This window comes from Sus scrofa, chromosome 17, assembly GCF_054392235.1.
Source record: "Sus scrofa isolate SSC_HxYL_T2T_F1_AM1 chromosome 17, Sscrofa_HxYL_maternal_Yorkshire_Landrace_v2.0, whole genome shotgun sequence".
NCBI classification, from domain to species: domain Eukaryota; kingdom Metazoa; phylum Chordata; class Mammalia; order Artiodactyla; family Suidae; genus Sus; species Sus scrofa.
This window is the reverse complement of record NC_139399.1, coordinates 27,626,619-27,651,045: the sequence shown is the minus strand read 5'-3', so window position 1 is coordinate 27,651,045 and position 24,427 is coordinate 27,626,619. Positions and strand designations below refer to the sequence as shown.

The 24,427-nt window shown below is 40.4% G+C and overlaps 1 long non-coding RNA gene across 1 annotated transcript in view; it reads left to right on the top strand.

The window, feature by feature from the left end:
* The window catches only part of LOC110257380 (uncharacterized), a 287,173-nt gene extending 263,142 nt beyond the window's left edge, over positions 1–24,031 (top strand). The window contains exon 3 of the long non-coding RNA XR_014831929.1: positions 22,387–24,031. This is a non-coding gene — a long non-coding RNA (uncharacterized LOC110257380). The remainder of the gene's footprint in view (positions 1–22,386) is intronic.
* Positions 24,032–24,427: the final 396 nt, after the last annotated feature.

Genomic DNA, 24,427 nt, shown 5'->3' with positions numbered 1-24,427 from the left:
GTACAATATAGTGATTCACATTTTTAAAGACTGTATTTCGTTTATAGTTAATGTAAAATATTGGCTATATACCCTATGTATATATGTTATATCCTTGTAGCTTATTTTGTACATAGTAGTTTGTACTTCTTAATCCCCTACTCCTATATTGCCCCTCCCCCATCACTGTCCCCACTGGTAACCAGTAGTTCTCTATATCTGTGAGTCTGCTTCTTTTTTTGTTATATTCACTAGTTTGTTGTGTATTTTAGATTCTACATGTAAGTGATATCATTCAGTATTTATCTTTCTCTATTTGACTTAACTTAGCATGATGCCCCCTAAGTCCATCCATGTTGTTGAAAATGGCAAAATTTCATTCACTTTTAATGTCTGAGTAGTATGTAATCTTTATTCATTCATCTTTTGACAGACACTTAGGTCATTTCCTTATCTTGGCAATTGTAAATAATGCTGCTGTGAACATTGGGGTACATATTTTAAATTATAGTTGATTTACAATGTTCTGTCAGTTTCTGCTGTACAGCAAAGAGACCCAGTTATACATTTATATACGTTCTTTTTTTTCATATTATCCTCCATCATGCTCCATCACAAGTGACTAGATATAGTTCTCTGTGCTGTACAGCAGGATCTCATTGCTTTTCCACTCCAAGTTCAATAGTTTGTATGTACTAACCCCAAACTCACAATCCACCCCACTCCCTCCCTCTCCCCTTGGCAACCACAAGTCTGTTCTCAATGTCCATGAGTTTGTTTCTTTTCTGTAGTTAGGTTCCTTTGTGCTGTATATTAAACTCCACATACTAAGTGATATATGGTATTTGTCTTTCTCTTTCTGACTTAGTTCACTTACCAGGAGAGTCTCTATTTCCATCCATGTTGCTGCAAGTGGCATTATTTCTTTCTTTTTATGGCCGAGTACTATTCCATTGTGTATGTGCACCACATCTTCTTCATTGTTATATGTCGATGGACATTTAGGTTGTTTTCATGTCTTGGCTATTGTGAATAGTGCTGCAGTGAACATAGGGGTGCATGTATCTTTTTGATTGAAAGTTTTATTATGATATATGCCCAGGAGTGGGATTGCCGGATCATATGGTAGTTCTACAGTTTTCTGAGGTACTCCATACTGTTTTCCATAGAGGTTGTACCACTTTACATTCCCACCAACAGTGTGGAAGAGTTCCCTTTATTATACTAGATACTATCATAGATCTATTATCCTAGATACTATAAACTGTGTTAATGAAATTACAACAACTGTACCAGAAGGAAAATGTACCTTTGGGATCACTGAGAGACAGCTAACAGATGGCATCTTTACTTTCTTCTAAAAGATAGTGCTGTTACAGATCTTGGCTAAAGTGATCACATAATTTGTTGGGATCCTTTTGAGAGTGAAAGAGGACGCTAGAACACCAGGCATAAACTAGGAGTATCCCATGGAAATTGGGACATAATGATCTCATTAATTTGAGCAAGAGTGACCCTTGCAAATAAAACTAAATCTAGGGAGTTCCTGTTGTGGCTCAATAGGTTAAAAACCGAACATAGTGTCCATGAGAATGCATATTTGATCCCTGGCCTTGCTCAGTGGGTTAAGGATCTGGTGTTACCACAAGCTGCAGTGTAGGTCACAGATGTGTCTTGAACCTGGCATTGCTGTGGCTGTGGTGTAGGCCTGCAGCTGCAGCTCTGATTCGACCCCTAGCCTGGGAACTTCCGCTTACCTCATGTGTGGCCCTGACAAGAAGAAAACAACAATAGCAATAACAATTAAATCTGAACTGGCCCCTATAGACATGGCATATTTAGGCTACAGTACCAAATAAAGTTATAAACTCTGCTATTTAGGGAAAACCATTTCTGGGAGTTTAAACAGAATACTCAATAGAACATTTAAATCATGAGCAGAGTGAAAAGAAGTATCACATGAGCTTTTGTTGTATAGATTGTCCATATCAATAGCTGAAATCTTTGTACATCTAAGTCTCATCTTTAGGTCTTGGGAAACAAGTCTGATGATTTATTTTCTTTCTACAATGTGTGTGTTTGTGTGTGTGTGTGTGTGTGTATGTGTGTGTTCCTGTGTGTGATTGCTTCAAAGTATCAATGGTAATGTCAGATTTTACTGCCTTATGACTCTCAACTGGTGCATCTCTTAAATTCAGCTTGCATAAGCATCACACAGAGAATTTGTTAGAAGACAGATTCCTTCCCCCATGTCTCATCCTCAGATTCTGATTCAGCATATCAGGGATGGGACCTGAGTTTCTCATATTCTAACAAGCTCCCAGGTGAGGCTTATTCTGCTGGTCCACAGACCAGTACTGAAAAAGTGCACAGACCAATAATTCTCAATCCTTATGCCCAAGCACTACGCACAGAGATTCTGATTTAATTACTCTGTGATCACACCCACCAATGGTGATGGTGTTACACCTCTCCAGGTGAATCTGATGTGCTACAAGTGTTCTTTCTCACTGACATTTCAATTTCAATCATTTGAAATATCTGCCATCACTAATAGGTTCTAAGATCCCCAAGGAGAGGCACCATGTCTGTTAGGTTTCCTTTGTTCCCAGATCCTAGAACAACTGTCTGGAAACTCATTGGTTTCCATTACACATTTGGCCATTACGGACCAATGTTCCCACTTGGTATTTTCATCTACACAGTAAGGATGCCAATGTCTTAACTTCCTTACCTCCATGGATGTAACAATGATGCTAAAAATGATATCTTCTTTAAATATTTGTATGTTAAGTATAAATGTATATAACAAATTACCTCAAAACTCATGGGCTCAGAACAATAAGCATATTTTATTCTTCGTGAGTTTACATGTAAAAGTTATGGTCACCAATTCCAATGTAGGTTCCCCTCACCCCATATCACCAAGCAGTTTTCATACACTAGCTGAGTGTCTTATAATTCACCTCATTTCTGACACCATCTGTGCGGAGATAGCATCAGATTCCACATGTTAAGGGCTCAGTCCTACAAGATTGCTCTCCCCTTAAAATGCCAATCACAAGTCCAGGTTGTCACCTGTGCTTGGGGCTGACTGGCTATAAATCAGAAATTCCCACAACCCTCCATTCACATTTTTGTTTCCCTTGGCAACCAGTCCCCATCCTTAGGTGAGGTCCAAAAGTGACTTCATCCACATAACAGAAGATACCTATTTTTTGCTTTAAATACTTATGAATTCCAAGTGTTTTAGGAGTTCTGTGCCAGAAAATAAGACAAGGAGATGATATATATTTCTTAATTATAAATCACAATGTTAAAACATTCCAGTAGGTGGTTCTGCTGGCCTTATGTGGGTTCACCCATGCATCTGTGGTCAGCGGAGATTGGGAGGACTGGGCTCTTTCAGATGTTTGTGGGTATAGGCTTGTCTTTGGCCTTGGCTGAGACCACTGCCTCTCATCCTCCATAAGGCTGGCCTGAGCTGCCTCACACAGAGGCTGCTAAAGCTTCTGAGAGAGAGGAGAAGCAGGCAAGACCTCATTCTGCCACATTCTATTGACAGAAACAAGTCACCAGGCAGTCCAAAGTCAAGAGGAAAGGAAATAAACTCTACCTCTTGATGAAAAGAGTTTGGGGATCTTAGTGCAAAGGGCTTGGATGAAGGAAAGTCATGGATAGGACTAGGAATGCCATCAATCCACCACAGCATCTAAGGCAAAGGGCCCCAGGTGGATCCTTACATTCTAGCCTTAGAAGAACTGCCAGTAAGTCTAATGACAAAGTGACCAGATTTGGGTTCATTCCATTTGTTGTCTTAGCTATTTAGTAAATGAAAGACTTGTAGGATTTAATTTTAAATGTTTGAAAGCTGAAGAGTTGCAAATACCTAAGAAAAAATATATTTTCAGTTGACAATTTTTTTTTATTGAGAATAGATCATTAGGAGTTCCCATTGTGGCTCAGCAGGTTAAGAACCTGACAAAGTGTCTGTGAGGATGCAGGTTCATTCAGTGGGTTAAGGATCTGCCATTGCCACGGGTTAAGGATCCAGCATTGTCATGAGCTGTGACATAGGTCGCAGATGTGAATCGGATCTGGCATTGGTGAGGCTGTGGCATAAGCTTGCAGCTGCAGCTCCAATTCAGAACTTCCATATGTGCAAGTGCAGCCCCAAAAAGCAAAAAAAAAAAAAAAAAAAGAAATTATGAATTTTTAGTGAGGAAACTTGGATCAACAAACCAAGAGTTTGGGGGTCTTAGTGAATCATGACAAATGATTCACCACCAAACTTAGCAAAGACGACTGTAGACAAAAGGCTGAAATCTAAGAAATTAAGAGAAAATGTACTCTGAAAGTCACCTTTAGTCAAATATGCTGACACACACTCTAGCTGGTTCCCACTTTCCTTGTAGATGTCTATAAGCAAGAAGGGATTGTTTATAAAGGAATCTTGAAGGACCTTCCAGGCTCCCAAAGATAATAATTCCATGTAAAGCTGAGGCCAAACCCTGGGTGTCTTTCTTAGCTTTCCTGACGGGTGTGCTTTGTCTGGGAGGCAGAAAGTCACTTTTCCCTGCTCAGGGCCTCCTTGACTGGCAGGAGTGGTTTTCACCACTGCAGGATACCTCTGGGTAAGAAATGTAACATCTGTACTCCTGGAGAACAGCATTTCTGGGATACATGAGAGCAAACCACATCGGTTCAAAGGCTCTTCCTTATACAGTAATAAACATTTGATTAACTGGTTTTACAAGACAATCCCACTTTGCTCTGGGGGTTTCTCATCACCAGGCTCTCTGGCTTCAAGGTAACCAGCCTCTTCTAAGTTTACCCTGCTTGTCCTAATTACTTGTATTTCAACTTGTTTTAAGATTGTTTCCAAACAATAGTGTTGTTTGTTATTAGTTTTTGAAAATTCCCTCTGCCTGCTCTTCTAGCCCATAACCTATGCTCAGCAAAACACACAGAAAGGCAGAGATAAAAACGAGGTCAACTTCTAAAGGCAGAGAGGGAGCTCTGTAGGGCTGCTGATGGTAATATTTTTCTGCTGGAAGGGCTTGAGCATACCGACTAGAATGGCCAAAAGCCTTCTCCCAAGGAAGCCAGTCCATTTCTTTCCAAAGGCCTTGTTTATGTAACTCTTTAATTATAGCATAACCAAATCACAAGTATTTTTGCCATGGGAAAATGTAAAGTCATTAAGCAACTTAAATACCACCCCGCCCTTTTCAAGCAGACAACACAACCATTAAGCAATTAATGCATGTTAAGACATTTCCAATTTTTTGGCACTGCTGCTGGTTCAATCATTTGGGGCTGGAGAGCAGAGGTGAAACATATGAGGTACACTTCTTGATGGCAAGCAAAGTATCTCATGTGTTTCTTTGTAAAATGGAATTCCAATTCCCCCCACAGGATGCACAGAACATTAACCTGGTTGCAAAACAAGATTGGATACTGCTTGACATTGTCTGGCATTTCCAATAGGTGTATGAGTCATATTTGGACTTTAATCTCTGTTGATTGGGTGTCTTCCTGAGCTTATGGATTTCAAGCCTTCTAAGTCCTTGGGTTCTGCTGTCATATAGGGCTGTGATTTGTTGTGGGTCCTATGGAATGAAAAGCTTCCTCTGCTTCTAATTGTCAAATAAAAAAACAGTGCCCCCTTCCTTGTTTACGTGTGAGAACATGGCCAGCATTGATGGTAGTGAGACATGTTCTCTTAATGTCATAGTGATATTATGGATATATAGAGAGATGAAGAATAAGCACGTATTTTTGTAAAATGTGTTCACTGAAAATGTCAGGCTGCTAAAACTCATGCTTTTGATTTTTTTTTTCATTTGCTCAATTTCAGTCATTGGCAGAGGATAATTACTTTGCAGATAAAAATTAGTTTATCCCTATGAGAGGCAAGAATAGACCACTCACTGAAGAAATAAATCAAGATTTGCCACGTGCTGGGCACCATTCTAAGTGCTGGGGATAAAGCAATGAATAAGAAGCATGAAGTTCCTAATCTCTTATGGAGCATATTCCTGTGGAGAGAAACAGATGGCAAAGAAGTAAACACATAAATAAATAAGACTATGCTATGGCAAAAATTCTAGAAAGAAAATAAAACACTATGATAGCGTAGATATATTGTAAATTGGGTTACTGAGGAGGGCTTTGTAAAGAGTTGATCCTCAACTGAGATCCAAATATTTCATAAAACATCTGGATGCAGAGCCTTTTAGGCAGAGGGAACATTTCATGCAAAAGTGGAGGTTACTTCATTGGTTTGGCACTACTCAGGCAAACACTAGAGAACACACAGATGTATACATATATATACTTTTTTTTCTTTAAAGAAGATATTAAAATGTATTTATATTTGGACCCTTTCAGATTGTTATTCCTATTTGCCATCCAAGCTATTTTTATGCGTGTTTTCTTAGCATGTGATGAAAGAATTCTACTAATGCTTTTCTTTCTATGGGTAGTCCCTTCATCTGTTTTCAGACTGGGGTTTGTGGACACCACTGAGATATGCAGACTTTGAAAAGAGAGAAAAGAGAAGGACCTCCTGCCATAGGAGCTGTAGGCCTGATTCCTCATGATAGCTGTAGGTATTAGCTTTTACTGTGGAACAGTCCACTCAAAGATGTAGTGGGTTAAGATAGTAAATATTTATTCAGCCCATGAATCTGCAGATGGGCCATTTGTGCTGTGCTTCTCTGGGTACCTCTTCTAATCATGATCAGACACATTAATATACCCATGATCAGCTACAGTGAGCAGGACAGCTCTGCTTCTGGAGGTTGGCTGAGGCAGTGGCGTCACTGGACTTCGTGTGTTTCTTGCCATCCTTCAGGCTTATTCACAGTAGGGGGACTACAAGAGAGTGAGCATAAGTTTGCAAGGGCTCTTGAGGCCAAGTCTCATGCTGGGTTCATTGTCACTTTCTTAGCATTCTGTGGGTCAAACAATTAATAAGAACCAGCCTAGATTCAATGGCTGGAACAGATTCCACTCTTGGTCACACTAAGAAAGATTTAGGGAGGGGTTAACAGGCTGTTAGTTTCTTAATCCATCTACCATAGTAGGCAAATGCTAACACTGAAGCCTAGAAATGTCTACATTTATAAGGGCTGGCAAATATTATTTGTAAAAGACTAGATAGTAGACATTTTTGGCTTTTCAGATGGGACCATCTGTGTCACAGCTACTCAGCTCTGTAATAGTGCAGAAGGAGTCACAAATAGTAAGTGAATAAATGGACATGGCTATGTTCCAATAAAACTTTATTAGCAAAACAGAGAGCAGTCTGGATTTGGCCCCTGGAGCTATGGCTTGCTGGTCCCTTGTCTGTTACTGAGATGAGATAATTTTGCTACAAAAGCCTTAGCTTTCAAACACATAGCCTGAAATATGATATGGCCTCCACCAGACAATAACCCAGGGAGGAGTGAATTTGACTCACACATCACACCACAAGCTGACATATGGATGCACTTTTGTACCAGTGGTTGTGGGGGGAAGGGCACTCCTTTAACTTTTAATACAGCATTTATTTCTAGAGCTGCTTACATAAACTAAGATATCTATCATTGGTCGGTAGTGGCTGTTTACTGCCTGAATGAAATAATTGCTTATTTCCTTTTGTTTGTTGTGGTTAGTTCACTTTCAAGGAAGAAAGACAGCAATTGCTAAGTAGAATAGACGGTAAGAGTCAGGAGAAAGGAAAGAGTCAAGCAATTACAGAGCTCCTCAAGGGCAGGGATGGGGTTCTGTCCAGGAAGCCAAATTCTCCAGTTGGATGTGATCCCAGGGTTCCACCACTTGTCCTTACCCTTGGGTGCCTGTTAGAGTTGCCTGGGGGATTTGCAAAATTCTCATGCTCAGCCACATCCCAGGGCAATTAAATCAGACTCATGGCAGGCAGGAGCCAAGCAAGCAACAGTGTTTGGGGGAGGGAGCACACCCATGGCATGTGGAAGTTCCTGGGCCAGGGATCAAACCCACACCATAGCAGTGACAATGCCGGATTTGTATCCACTAGGCCACCAGGGAACTCCAAGCATTCGTGTTTTTTAAACCTCCTTATATAAGTCCAATATGCAGTCAAGTTTGCAAATCAGGGTTTTGTAGTTTCGGCACCTCTTAGTGACTCTATCTGAGGTCTAGACCATCCCAAGTGAAGTGTGGAGCCAGAAAGTCTGAGCTGGAACCTCCCCATTCTCACTCCTGCCAAACCTTGATGGCTGGACTCCTAGCTGCCAAGAACACCTTTCGCAAAAGAACTTTGAGAATTTGTTGTAGCTTTTGCCATCTTCATGCTGCAGATGGACTCTGTCCATCCTAGACTTGGAGAAAAATTGGCTACAAGGCAAGCCCATCCAGATTTAAATCTAATGTATTCACTACCTCTGAGAGGGAACAGACCAACTGTTAAGTCTGGGCCAAAAATCACATTAGTCAATAATCTTATAGTGAATGAAAAATAACTACTTTACAGTTATTTTAAGGGTTATTTCAAAAAATATGACCATACCATCAAATCCACGATTTCACTAGGTCATGGCCTTTCATTTCTTGTTTACTGTTTATTCTTGAAAGTTTTTAAGTACAGAGAAAATTAGATAGGATAAGATAGTGAAAACTCATATATCATCTTGATTTAATACTTTGAAACATTTGATCATATTTGCTTGATCTCTTTTTTTGCTGTAGTGAGTTAAAGCACTTAACAGACATGACGTTTCCCAGCCTTTCCTCCAAAGTCAGTATGAATCTCTTTAAAAAGTATATTTTCCTTCCCAATCACCCTATCATTATATTACTCAACAAAATTGATAATTTCTTAACATCAGCTCATATTCCAGTCCAGTTTCTCCCGCTGTTACCATCATATTTGCAGGGGTTCATATTCAGTCCAGGAGGGTACATCTTGGATGCTTGAATGGACAAGTGTCCAGTCCTTTGTTGGTCTGTGAGGGGAAGAGGTGGTGAGGTACCACGTTAGTCAGGGAAGTCTATGTAGAAGATGGTGTGATTTGGGAGGGAAATAAAGTACAGGTAGTTTTCAGGGGAGGTAGGAAACTGAGAGTTGGGGGGACAATTCCAAGATAGAGACAGCAAGAGGGATGATACCTGGGTAAGGAGAGGCTGGTGCATCAGGTCTAGAAGTACTGATATCAGTGATTCTCTCACAGTCTGAGAGGAAAAGGACACAGGAAGAAAGCGATGGTGTGGGAAATGAGGCTGAAAAATTACAACTTAATAGTTCTCGAAAGCCAAGAGAAGACAGAGTTCCTTGGTGTGTGTGTGTGTTGTGTGTGTGCGTGTGTGTTGGGGGGTGGAGCTGAGTCTCTAAGCTGAATGTTAGAGAGAAAGGAAAACTAAAAGTGCCTCCACAGAGCTGTTCAGGAGTCAACATTGCTAACTGGAAATGCAGATTCTTTTTTAAAAATTGTATTAAATTTTTTTTAAATTTAAAAAATATATTTCACTGAAGTATAGTTGATTTATGATGTTAATTTCTGCTGTACAGCAAAGTGATTCAGATATATATACATATATATACACACACACATATATATACACATACATATACACACCCACACACATATAGCCGCATCTGCAACCTACACCACAGCTCATGGCAAAGCAGGATCCTTAACCCACTGAGAAAGGTCAGGGATCAAACCTGCCTCCTCATGGATACTAGTCAGATTCATTTCTGCTGAGCCATGATGGGAACTCCCATCTTTTTTTTTAATTTTATTAAAAATTTTTTAATTTAAAAAATTTATGTTATTGAAGTATAGTTGATTTATGATGTGTTAATTTCTGCTGAACAGAAAAGTGATTCATATGTATATATATGTGTGTGTGTGTGTATGTTTATATATATGTGTATATATATGAGCCAGCCCTAGACCAACTCAGTCAAACTCAGACTCTCAGGAGTAGGAATCTGTGTTCTGAGAGCATCTTATGCACATTCAAGTTTAAGAAGCACTGCTCTACATCTTTTCAAGTTCTCACCTCAGCTGTGTCCTGCTTCCGCAGAGAGGACCTTCAGTCTTTCCTCTTGTTTTCTGTCTGTAGTACAGATTTTCCCTATTCCTAAAAACAAAAGAAAGCAAAAAAGCAAGGAAGAAAAACACACACATCAACCAAATCAGAAAAAAAGCCTCCTGTTTTCTACTTTATAGTTCTTTTATCTTTAATGTCTCAAATTTTATGTATGACCAACAGCAGTACTCTCCATAGTCTCACAGAAGACCACTGTTTAAGAATCTGAAATCCATCTTCGGCAGAACCCCATTCCATAGACTCGCCTACTAATTACTTTGCTTTAAAATCACCAAATGACCTGCTAATGGATAATTCTCCATCCTCGTTCTTGACTCTCAGCAGCAACCTTGAAATTTAACGCTTTGGGCTTATGATGTAACAATGCAGTACTTTAACTGCTCATTTCCTGTTTCTCAGACCATCCTCTCCCCTAGAGCGCACGCTAAACAAATGTGTTTTCCCAGATTCAACTCTCAACACTTGCTCTTAATTTTCCCATGCTCCCTTCAGTAGAGATAACTTGCAGTGTTTCCATGTCAGCAGCCACCAGCTCCCAGCGAAATGTCATGGTACCTAGGTGCTACTGGGCTCAAGCATGATATGTCAACTCACCAACTGGCTAGTGTGTTAGATGTTCTTCTGTCATCTGGCATCCAAATATTTTCTGCAAATCTTCAATCCCTCCCAGCAAGTTCCTTTTTACCATCCTTTTATCTATGAACAGTCTTCCAGAACTCAAGCCTGAAACCTGATGTCACCTCAGCCACCTCAGTCTTATTTCATGATTTACCAAACCCTAGACCTATGATATATGCATATGAATTTTTCCTACCTTGCTTCTGTGGTCCTTGTCCCAGTCCCATTACATCCATCAAGATATTAAATATATAGAAATGATACAACTTTTTTTAAATGAACTTGAACAAACTGTATTAAAAAAAGTCCCAGGTTAAGGTGTAGAGGCTTAGGTTCTAATTAGTCCACCTCACAGAGGCACAGTTTCTTTGCCTATAAAATGGAGGTTTGCAAACTGCTTGTTTTATAGGGCTGTTGGGAAGAATACAGACTTCATACAGCACTTTAAGATTATGGTTATTAAAGATAATTATATGCTATTATTATTATTGTTGTTAAATGACTCTTGATTCTCCTTTAGATCAGGATATGACAGATCAGGCTTGAGGTCTATGTAAAATTGTGAAAGAGATGAAGTCAGCTTCCCATCTCATTGAGCCTTTTGAATATTTTTCTTCCTGTCAAAGCTGTGGTGTGTGTGTTTTGTGCAGAGACCTTAATATTGGCTTGCTGACAACAACCTGTCTTAGCAAGAGAGGATTTTTAGCATGGATTTGACATTTGTGTATTTCTCTGCATGCTCGTGTGTATGCATGCACTCATGTGCACGTGTGAATATCACCATGGAGAACAGCTTTGGGGAGCAGCCAACTTTCCCAGCATCTTTTAAATCTCCTCCAGGCTTCTCTCCCTCCTCCACTTTCTAATGAGGTAGTCCCAAAGTGCTTCAGAACAAGCACAGAGAAAGCTGGAGTCAGGATTTCCTACTGCCTCAATGCCACCCACAGGCACTGTTCCTTCTCTTCTGGAACAATCAGTCAGAAGCCAGGACAGGCTGTTGTTGTGTGAGTCACTCTTTTATGCCTCAGGATCATTTTTAAGCTCAAATCTGAAAGCTGAATGGCTCTAAGTCCTCAGATCGAGCAAAGTAAAATTTTGTACTATTTATTCATTAAAGTAATAACTTTACTGCTATAAAATCCCTCAAGGAACCCGATATTCTAAATTCTGTTAATAATTTAGATATGCTGTAACAGCAAAACAATCTGAAAGACCAAAAAGGAAGACTAAGCACCATAAATAATGATAGAACAACATACTGAATTATAATATATTTAAGATGTAACACTCAGAATATTCACACTCATAAGTAATGAAGCGGGGAAAGTTCAGAAGCTCTCTCTCTCTCTCAAAGCAAAATTGAGAATGAGATTCTGTGCAGTAGTAAAATGAAAATACTGTAGTTTGCACATCTGGGACAATAAATGTAATTTTAGCTATTTTCCACAACAAGCAGGAGGAGAAACTAACATTTATTGGGCACAGAGGGCTTTATACACATCTTAAGATTTATTTGTCATAAAGAAGCATGATAATATTAAAATACTGCCATTTTGCAGTTGAAGAAATTGGGGCTTAGAGAGGTAAAGAATGTTCAAATCCATGCAGTAGAATGGAGTTTGAACTCAGATTTGAACTATTTCAGAATTCTTCTCTAAAACCTTATTAAAGTGTAATATTTATGCCAAAAAGCATGCAAGTCCTTACTTTAAGGTGCTGAAATCTTTGCTTAATAAAGATTCATTTAAGCAGCCCCTGGATTAAGAAACTGAGCATTAGAGTTCCCATCATGGCTCAGTGGTTAACAAACCCGACTAGTATCCATGAGAATGCAGGTTCCATCCCTGGCCTTGTTAAGTGGGTAAGGATCCGGCGTTGCTGTGAGCTGTGGTATAGGTTGCAGAAGCAGCTCAAATCTGGCAGTGCCGTGGCTGTGGCATAGACCGGCAGCTACAGCTCTGATTCAACCTCTAGCCTGGGAACCTCTATATGCCATGGGTGCGGCCCTAAAAAAGACAAAAGACAAAAAGAAAGTAAGAAAGAAAGAAACTGAGCATTACCAGTACCCCAGAAGCCTGCATAGAAAACCACTATACTTGATTCTAAGACCATAGATGAGTTTTGCATATTTTGGAATGTTAAATAAATGGACTCATGTAGCAAGTCTTCTTTTGACTTCTTTTGTCCAAACTTATGTTTTGTGAAATTCATTGTATCCTTATAAACCATTGGTTTTCACCACTGTATAATATTCCACTGTAAGACTACACCATCATATATGTACCCATTCATATGAATAAATGTATGAAGTCTTTCCTGTTTGGTGGCATTGCAGATGATCCTGCTATGAACATTCTGGACTGGACTTATTTATTGGCTGGATCTGTATCTGGGAGTAGAATTGCTGGGTCATGGAATGTGCATATCATCAGCTTTGTTGAATCCTGCCAAAGAGTTATCCAAAGTATCTGCCTTCCCATCTGTGGAAAAGGAGAACTCCAATCATTCTTCATCCTTGCCAACACTTGCAGTTGGCCAGGGATCGAATCTAAGCTGCAGTTACAACCTGTCCCACAGCTGCAGCAATGCTGTATCCTTATCCAACTGCATCACAGCAGGAACTTTCACTGTTTCTATTGTATTTGACGGTTTGCATTTTTGAGGTATCCAACCAGACCCCCTAAATGCAGACAGTAGCCTCCAAAAGCATCTAGCCAGGAGGAGCAATAAGTCCATGAACAGTAAAACAGAATCTTTAGGCAAGAACCAAAAAAAGGACAGATGAGAGGCGGTCAGTAGGAACAGAGCAGATTGCAAAATAAGCCCTAGGTCCCATCCCTGGGTCCATGCCCTTTGCAGCAATGTGACATTGCCACTCCTCCCATTGAGTTAGAGCACATTTCCCCAGCCTTTTGTATTTATTCATTTTTTTTGGCCATGCCCAGCATGCGGAAGTTCCTGGGTTTGGGGTTGAAACTGCACCACAGCAGTGACAACACCAGATCCTTAACCTGCTGAGCCACCACGGAATTCCACCCAGTCTTTAAATACAGACTGTCCTTTCAATTTGCTTTAGTCAGTAGAAAGCAGCAGAAGTAACAGTATGATAGGCTGGCTTAGGCCTCAAGATGTCTCGAATATTCCCACTCTTTTCTTTTCTTTTGTTTTTTGGTTGGGGGTTGGGGAGATCCCGCAGAGCCCCCAGGCTAGCCTGTGGGAAGGTGAGAGACATAAGAATCAGAGCAGAGTTGTCCCAGCTGGCGGCCATCCTTGTGGTCTGGAAGGAGGCTCATGCTCATGAGTTTTGTGATAACGAAGCCTGGACCAGGTCAATGGAGCACTGGTCAGTTACAGATTTGTGAATTTATAAATGGCTGTTGTTTCATTCCACCACATACAAGGCGGTTGGCTAAGTGTCCTGTTTTACACATTTCCCCAAAAGGGGTCCCCTGCTTTACCCTGATAGTTAATTTCTCTCCAAGATGTTATCTCCTATCCCTAGGAAAGAAATTACTCTTGAATCTGTGATGTTGCCCTAAAGTCGAAAGAGGTATGTGTCTTCTCCTTCTTAGTCTAACTGTACCTTCTTGAAGACCCTTGTAAAAGATGCTGGGAGAACACCCTTCATCTAAGCAAGTTCCACAAAGGAAAACCCTGCTTTGAATGTACTTCAATTTGCTTCTGGATGATGGCTGCACCCCAGTTCCCAAGTCCAGCCCCAAAGAGCCAGGAATTACTTGTGTCAGCACATGCAGCTCCCCTGAACTCTGATGTGCTGCCAAACAGTTCTCCTCCCAAAGCAGTCAAACCATCCCTTTGCCAGTGATGAAAATGACTGCCTTTGATGTCTCACCAGATTTGTGCTTGAGCATTTCCAATAAAGAAAATGACTCTGCAAAAATCCCTCCTTGGTAGTGAGGCAGCGTGGCAGGGTGAGCCCAAGCATTGTCCTAAGATGCACGTGCATCACCTGCCATTTTGTTAAAATGAAGACTCTGGTCAGTTCAGTTGGGAGTGGAGCCTGAGATTCAACATTAAAAAAAAAAACCAAAAACTCCTACGTGATGCTGATGCCACTAGTCCATGGACCACACTTTTTTTTTTTTTTTCTTTTTAAGGCCTCAGTAAATTCCCAGGCTAGGGGTCGAATCAGACCTGCAACTGCAGCCTGTGCCACAGTCATGGCAACACCGGATCTGAGCCCCATCTGTGGCCTATGCTACAGCTTATGGTAACGCCATATCCTTGACACACTGAGTGAGGCCAGGAACCGAACCCACATCCTCATGGAGACCATGTGGTGGTGTTAACCCTCTGGGGCAGAACGGGAACTCCAGTGGACCACAGGGCATGTGGAGGATAGAGTTATTGTATTATTAGAGATGAGGAGTTGCCCAACATTTAATGTAGAATCACTCTCCCCAGAAACGGGTCTTGAATCCTATCAGAATTTTCTTGAGCCCAGTGCCAGGCAATTTTTGATGTTTTCTGAGTCCCATGTTTATGTTCTAGCAGGCTTAGGAGCACTCCTAATGCAGAGGTAAAAAACAAGTTATAAAATTTAGATATTTCTTAAGGAGAAATATCTAAACGATGAGAAAGGTTCAAAGTAGGGCATCATAGAGAGGTTATGGTGAGCTACAGTCCCCCGATTTGGAACCTATTCTGCCTAATCTTTTCCGTGATTCCTGTTCACACCCCAGACCTATGCAGCTTTTAGTTCTATGCATTTACTCATTGTTTATAGGTTAAGTTAAAAGAACAATGAATCTGCCTCAAGCAAAAATACTCAGCTGTTTTCCAAACCCACTTTCCCAGGCAAATCAAATAATCAGACAGCAGAAAGGATCAGGTTTTATGAGACTTTTCCATTAGATATGTTCATTAAACCCTTGCTACACAAAGTATGGCCCAAGGACCAAACACATTGAGATCATCTGGGAATTTATTATAAATGCAGGATCTCAGGTGCACCATCAGACCTACTGAATCAAGCCTTCTGGGATGGGGCCCAGGGACCTGTGTTTTAACAATCTCTTCAGGTGATTCTGAGGCATGCTAAAGTTTGGGAGGCATGACTTTAGGGCCTCAGACCAGCAGCATTCATTTGGTCCCTTCTCTTTTTAGAAATACAGGATCCCAGGCTCTAACCAAAACCTACCAAACTAGAATGTGTATTTTAATAAGATCCTCAGAACATGAGTATGCTCGTGAAAGTTTTAGAAATAATTCTCAAGGGTAGAACATATTTTTGGCCCAATTTACCCTCCAGGGTACTGATTAGAGGGGTTGTAGAACCAAGAAAAACACAAATAAATGATTGGAATAATAGAAAAATTCAGATAGAGGTTCCCTCACATTGCAGTGAAGCAAATAAGAAAGAATGAAAGCTTCAGGCATTACTGTTCTGCCATGTACACGGCTGCTTAACCAAACTTTTGGAAGCCCTGAGCTTAAGTGGAGTGTGTTATAGACAGTGTTATAGTGTTTTATTTATTTATTTATTTTAGTTTTTAGTTTTTAATAATGTTATTTTTAAGGACTGGCTAATATTCCATTCTAAGGAGGTATAATATGTTTTTGTTTCCAATTTTTTTTACTACTCAATGAATTTTGTTACATTTATAGTTGTACAACAATCATCACTACCCAATTTTTTAGCATTTCCATCCCCAAACCCCAGTCCATCCTCCCACCTCCATCCTGTCTCCTTTGGAAACCATAAGTTTTTCAAAGCCTGTGAGTCAGTATCTGTTTTACAAAGAAGTTCACTGTGTCTGTTTTTTTAGATTCCACATGTAGGTGATGGCATATGATGCTGGTGTCTCACTGTCTGACTAACTTCACTTAGCATGATAATTTATAGGTCCATCCATGTTGCTGCAAATGCAGTTATTTCTTTCCTTTCAATGGCTGAGTAATATTCCATTATGTATAGGTACCATGTCTTCTTGATCCACCCCGCTGTCGATGGACATTTAGGTTGTTTCCATGTCCTGGCTATTGTATATAGTGCTGCAGTGAACACTGGAGTACATGCATCTTTTTGAGTCATGATTTCCTCTGGATAGATGCCTAGGACTGGGGTTGCTGGATCAAATGGTAATTCTATTTTTAGTTTTCTGAGGAATCTCCATACTGTATTCCATAGTGGTTGCACCAATTTACATTCCCCCTAACAGTGTAATACGGTTCCCCTTTTCCTCCACACCCTCTCCAGCACTTATTGTTTGTAGAGTTTTTGATGACAGCCATTCTGGCTGGTGAAAGGTGGTACCTCATAGTAGTTTTGATTTGCATTTCTCTAATAATGAGTGATGTTGAACATCTTTTCATGCGTTTTTTGGCTATCCATATGTCTTCTTTGGAGAGTTGTCTGTTTAGATCTTCTGCCCATCTTTTGGTGGGGTTGTTTGTTTTCTTTTGGTATTGAGCTGCAGGAGGTGTTTATAAATTTTGGAGATTAATCCCTTGTCAGTCATTTCATTTGCAAATATTTTCTCCCACAGACAGTGTTCTTGTTGGAAGACGATTAGAAACAATTTCCATTTTGACAAAACAGTGGGGCTTGGGGGGACAGGAAGAGTTATGGTTTCTCTGTTCTCTCCCTGTTCAATTTGTATCAGAGGCCAGAAGAAAGGGGCGGGGAGGCTTTGTGCTTTGAGCGTGGGTGATGCATTCTTTCCCAAAGTTTTATTCAGGGCCCTGGATTTAAAACTGACTGCTTCTGCCAGTTCTGATTTCCTTGAGGCTCTAGGTAAAGAAAGAGACTTGTGTGATGAGAAAAAAAAAAAAAGCCTTCTGGACAAGATGCTTCAGTGGACATATCAACTATCGGTTTACTTTGACCCCTACTTGTACTCCACAAGGCTGACCTGTCCACCTGGGTCAGCAGTTGTGCCTTGGCTCATCTTGGATTTTTTTATGATCTGGAGATAAAAATGAGGGAAGTAGACCCCTGTTGGTCTCTGACCAAAATCTGGTCCTGGAACCATTATCAGAGGATGTAATAATTTAAAAATATATGGTTTCAAAGTTACATGCATATGTGTACATATAGCAGCTGCTGACATAAACATCTAAGTCTTGGCCCACTGTGTAACTAAAGAGAAGGGCCCCCAATCTGAGATCACCCCTCATGGAAGACTCCTCTGCCAAGAGGAGTGCGGGGCTGTTTCCTTAGGACAGCTTTGGCCTGGGGTATTTCAGTAAGAAAGGGGAAATTGGGCATGACTGGTGCCTGGACACAGCCAACAGATGCAAATGATAGATTGGCAAGGTGACGTCGTCAATAGAAATCAAACTGTTGAATAAAAATCTGGAAGTATGACCTAGCCATTTTCCCTCCAGTCCACATGACCTGGTACAAATCACAGAACTGCTTTAAGCCTCAGTTTTCTTGCTGGGGATAAAAATGGGTTATTGGGAAATTCAAATCAAATCATTTACATGAAAATATAAACTCTGAGATGCAAACAATGACCACCAGAGCTTAAGAAAGAATAGGAGCAAACAAGCGAGCTGAGTTACTAACTTGCCAGAGAAGTGAATACACACCAGTGAAGAAATTCACTCAATGGTGAGGAGAAAGCATATCACGTTTTTTTATTATAACATGCACAATTTTTGACAGATTCCCAATGGACATAATGCTTAAGTAAGAAATGCTATGATGATGGTGAAGGCTGTTTATTAATCTTTTCATAAAAGGTAAATGTCAAAGTTGGGATTTCTTTCAACAAAGAATTGAGAGGGCCTTTAGAAATCAAAGAATCAGATTGTAGAGTCGGAAGCACTGGTCTCTGTGAATGTAATCTCCTTTTTAAAGCTGTGTTTTCAAAAGCTTGCTGGTTGGCAGACAAGCAAAACTCAGAATGTATTCATGAAAGAACAGGCTGAGGACTTGCAAAGACCTTGGAGACAGGAGACCTGTGTCCTGTGCAGCTCTTAACTGGCTGCCCCATTCCAAGATCACTTACTTTCCTTCTCTAGGCTTCCATTTCTTCAGCTGTAAAACTTTCCCTGTAGTCAAGGACTGATGCTAATGTTCCTTCCATCTCTGATAGACTCTGATTCCAAGGAGCTTAATCTGATTATGACTTCAAAAACTACTTTTTTCCATCGGGAATGTTAAATGACATTAAAAATGTCAACTGTGACAACTGTTGGTATAGCCACAGCAATATTGTAACAAATCACCTCCCAAATCCAGTTGCATAAAACAACCACCATTTCTTATTTTTACAGGTGGAAGTGGACTTGGCTGATATGGCCTGGGCTTGGTTGGACTGGGTTCCCTCAGATGTTCTGTAGTCAGGTGGTGTGTAGTTGGCTGGTCTGTGTTGGTCTCACCTGGAACAGATAAAATGACCAAGGGCCTCTCTCCAGTGGCTATGCCCTATCATCTTCCAGCAGGCTAGTTAGTCCAGACTTATTCACATGTCAGTGGAAGATCCTATGAAGGAGAATGGAAGGATGCAAGACCTTTTGAGCTTAGGTTCAGAACTGGCATGTCTTCACTTTCACTGCATTTTACTGAACAAAGTAAATTGAAAGGTCAGCCCAGATTTGTAAGCAAGAAGTCGACTTCACCTCTTGATAAGAAGAGCTGCAAAATCATATCGCAGAAGTGCCTGGAAACAGGCAGCAATGAGGAATGGGGAATTTTGACTACTAATCAACCCAGTGATAGCTAGGTAGATCTATATGGTTCTTTCCAAAATACTTGGCAATATATTTTTAAGTTAATTTTAATCTTCACTCACTCAGAGCAAGGAAAATTATAAGTAGTAGCAGACTGTTTTTCTCTTTCTGGAAAATCCTCAAAACAAACACAAGAACAGGGACCCGGTGTTTGCCTAAAGAACAGCATGTTAATGGCTGGTTTATACCCTTTCAAAAGAATGCTTATATTCTAAGATGACTCTAAAGACTCTAAGCTCTTTTTCCCAGTTCATAAATGACAGTCCAGAGATTTTTTTCCGGTATAGTCTTCCTGGAAATTGCAACAGATACAACTTACTTTATCAGAACAGGAGCTGAAAAACTGCCATCATACTAGCTATCAAAGCAAAAGTCCTGGAGTTCCTCTTTCCTGTTGAATTGAGTGGTGAATATGCCCTTGAGACTGAGATTTCACTCTTCCCCCAGTTGCCCTCCTCTGGTTCTCCATCTACTGCAAGAACCTGTGGCATATGGAAGTTCCCAGGCTAGGGGTTGAATTGGAGGTGCAGCTGCCAGCCTACACTACAGCCACACCAACTTGGGATCTGAGTCTCATCTGCTACCTATACTGCCGCTCCCAGGCAACATGGGATCCTTAACCCACTAAGGGAGGCCAGGGATTGAACCCACATTCTTATGGGTAGTAGTCGGTTTCATAACCCGCCGAGCCACAACAGGATCTCCTACAGCAACCTCATTTTCAGTGCTCAATAGCCACAAGTGGCCATTGGCCAGTGCAGATACAGAATACCTTTGCCATTGTGGAAAGTTCTGATGGAAGAGGTGATTTGGGAAATGTCCAAATCAATCTGGAGACGGTTGGCCCATGTGGGACCTTGGCTGGCCCTGGGATATCTATGAAGAAACCAGATACCTGGAAGGAAAGGAGATGGTTATCTAGAATGGACATCATGACTCACGTAGTGTGGCCCTGGGTCTTTGCACCATAAATTCACTCAGTGACCTTGGGCAATGTATTTTATTTCTTTGAGCATTAGTTTATTCTTCAGGAAAATAAGAGGTTATGGTAAACTAGGGCTTCTCAAATTTACATGTGAATCATCTGGAGATCTTATAAAACTTATTCTGATGTGGTAGGTGGTTGAGGCCTGATATGCTGCTGCATTTTGAACCAGCTCTCAGGTGATGCCAGTGATGCTGTTGCTACTGGTCCACAGACCACTCTTTGAGTAGCAAAGGGTTAGGTCAGAGAGCCATTGACTATGGCCTCAGGGGAGGTCCCATCGTGGGTCAGTCAAAATGAATCTGACTAGCATCCATGAGGATGCAGGTTCGATCCCTGGCCTCCCTCAGTGGGCTAAGGATCCGACATTGCCTTGAGCTGTGGTGTAGGTTGCAGATGTGGCTTAGATCTGGCTTTACTGTGGCTGTGGTGTAGGCCGGCTACTATAGATAGCTCCAATTCGACCCTGAGCCTGGGAGCTTTCATATGCTGCTGGTGTGGCCCTAAAAGGACAAAAAAAAAAAAAAAAAAAGAATATGGCCTCAGAAAGGATCCTTACTGTTTCCCTATTTCAATCCTGTCTCTAAGCCCCTGTCCAGCCCTGGAGTTCTTGAGGTCTGAAGAACAGGCCCACTCATATCCTAAAGGGGCCATGGTACCCATGACTCTGTAAGAATTTTAACAGCCATTTGATTATTCTATAAAGCAACAAAAAATAACTTTAGAAAAACTCTGTAGTTTCCTTGTAAGGAAAGACTTGATTCTTGTCTAATGACTTATATTAAATGAAGAGCTCACATATTCCACTTAGTAGAGACTAGGCAGTCTTTACGTTTGCTTTAAATGACCTCCCCAAGGGCACTCTCCTCAAGTGTTAATTGGATACTGTAAAATGTGGCTATTCCTACTAGCATAGCTATTCTTACTTAAAATTGGCAAGTGAAACAGCAGAGGAGCTGCACAGAATCATATAACCAGTGAGATCACCCCAGAGGTAATGGTTGGCAGACTCCAGATTTCTCCAGGAGGCTGATTGAAAAATATGCTACATACTACTGTATCTATACTATATACATATACCATACTATACTAATATACTACTAGAGGGTTCACCTCCACCAGACCCCGCAGTGTTCTCTTGAGCTCCTAAGTCATTAGTCTTGAATCCAAGACTTCCTGCTTTCTCGAGAACCAAGCAATGGGTGCTTTTAGCCAGCAGTACCACCAGATGATGTGCTGTGGCCTCTTTAATGTAAGCTACTCAGTTTATCCTAAATGGATGGGCATGTTTTCTGCATTTGCAACTTGGATTCCAAGGCTGGGAATGGTCATGCTGAGGAAGCCTGAGTACAAAAGAAAAGGATAAAAGGGCAAAGGACCAAAACCAACAGGGAAAGGCAATTACAAGGTGTATTAATGTACACTAAGCAAAGGGAGGGATTCATTACACTTTCAGGGGTTTTGGGTTTTCTTTGGGGAATTTTTTTTTTTTTTTTTGCATGAAAGGTAGGGAGAAAGAACTGATATTTGTCAGTCTGAATTGGATAAGCGCAGTTGCAAAGAATAAAGGGAGCTTTTAGAAAGTGGGCAGCTGCAGCAAAGCCTGAAGCCATGGTACTTGATACTACAGTATACTCTCTTAGTGATTCTGGGCAGCTTTTGAGAACAACAGAGGCCAGGCATTCAGGGTGGAAAACAATGGCAAATGTCAAGAAGGAAAGAAAGAATCTACAGCTTAAAAGACTGTTGATTGACAAGTAAGACAGATCAAAGAGAGAAATTCATATCAGGTATTTACAATTGTAATGCTAATAGAGATCAATAATTATAAAAGGAAACTATAGCAGAAAAAGCCAATAGCTTTCAGTCTTAAATAAAAACAAACAAAAAAGAAATTGGTCAAAGACTGAAACATTCATTTCATGCATTCTGATTTTTTTTTCACTGTTTATTTTTTACTCAACTAATCAATGAATAGCAAGTTTCCTAAGTGTGTTTGAATTTCTTTGCCTTAGAAATGATCCAGTGGAAATATTTGTGGAGAAGCACAAGGTGGGGCTCATGTATAATCCACTACAAATCAAGCCTCAGAGACCATATCGAAGCGTGAGCTTTTGTGATTCACAGGAAATGTTTTGGGAGAAGCAAGATTCTGCAAATATACCACCTGGGCCTACTGGGCTTGTTTTCACTTCCATTGCACTTCCACTTGTGCCCCACACAGGTGTGGATGTACAAAGCTTCCTTGTGGCAGATTGGGAGGTCAGGCTTGAAGAAAAAACCCTGTTTTTGGAAACTTGCTCAGGCTTGCTTGAGACCAGGGTGGTTTAGAAGCCCAGGGAGAAATGTTGAAATCAGTCATTGCAAAATCACTTTTGCAATAAGTAATGAATAAAAACTGAAGGAAAATCTCTTCCCCCACCCCGCAAAGTAAAAATCTACCTTGGGACTTGTATAAACAGCTCTTCAAAATAGAACTTTAAAGACAACATTAACCAAAGTGCTTCCCAGAGCCAAGGCCTGGACCTTTGGCCATTTTTTTTTTTCATTTTTTAAAGTTTTATTGCCGTATAGTTGATTTACAATGTTGTGATAAATTTTGCTGTACAGCAAAGTGATTCAGTTATACCTATATACACATCCATTCTCATTCAGCTTGTTTTCCCACAAACATTATCATAGAATATTGAGTAGAGTTCCCTGTGCTATACAGCAGGTCCCTGTCAGCCAATCATCCCATATACTTCAGTGTGCATATGCCAATCCCAAATCTCCAGTCCATCGCTCCAGTCTGTCTCCTTTGGTAACCATTGGCCATTATTGACTTATTCATTCAGTAAATATCTGCAAGGACATGACAGATGGTACGCAGAGCCCAGGGTAGCGCTGAGAAGAGAAGGATGGTGACTCTTTTCGTATGGCTCGGAGACACCAACTTAGATGTCAACTCCTCAGAGTCACTGTCTTACACTTTATCTCACCTGGCTCCACCTAAGTTATTCTTTACCTACACTTTGACCCTTCCATCGCATCCCTTGGTACACCTAAATTCTGCTATTTTTAAAAATGGTGCCCTGTCTCCACCTACTATAATATCACTGTGAAGGTCCATCTGAATTATTCAGTGTTGTTTGCCCAGCATGTAGAATGGTGCCCATGTAAGATACGATCTAAAAATGTCTTTACTAAGGAAATGAAGGAGGAAGGTACAAACCATCCAACAACCTTCCTGTTCAGATGCAATGTTATATATAAAGAGAGAACCGCAGGGAGTAAGTGAAATATCCTTAAGGAAAATCAATTTTTATGGAACTTAAACTTTAAAAAGCTCACTTCTGAAGAAGACTTCTGAGAAGACTTTCCCCCAGCTCTTAATGTACCTCCACTGGTTTGTGGATTCAGGTCAGTGTGAAAATTTCAAAATATTGTGGAAGCAATAACAAACTCTTATTTCAAAGTGACATTCTGGCCATAATATATTCTGATCAATAGGAAATGATAGAGTCAAAAATTATGTAAAATGCATATGGAAATCGAAAGCGTGGAGTTTCCTCATGGGTCAGCAAGTTAAGGATCTGGCATTGTCCCTACTGTGACAAGGGTTTGATCACTGGCCTGGGAAGTTCTGCATGTCATGGGCACAGCCAAGAAAAAGAAAAATGAAACTGTATCAAAGGAGACATTTGAAATGAGTAACAAAAAATTGTCAGATTATTTAACAAAAAGTTCTGGGAAAACTGCTTTGTCTTTCTGAAAGTTGGATCTCTTTCTTTCTCTTTATCCCAGAATAAATTGCACATTCAATTACTTTTTAATGTAATTAAAAATAAAGTTCTAGAAGAGAACATTGGTAATGTGTTATATAATTTGTAGTGGAAAATTTATATGATTTTCTAATCAATATTTCAATATCTAAAGAACAGGCTCAAAGAACGATAATAAGCAGGGGAAATATTTGTATTGTATATTATAGGAGATAATGTTTTCAGTATGTAAGGAGGTTTATTAATCAGTAAGAAAAATACCAAATAAATAGAGAAGGTAAAACAAGGGCAC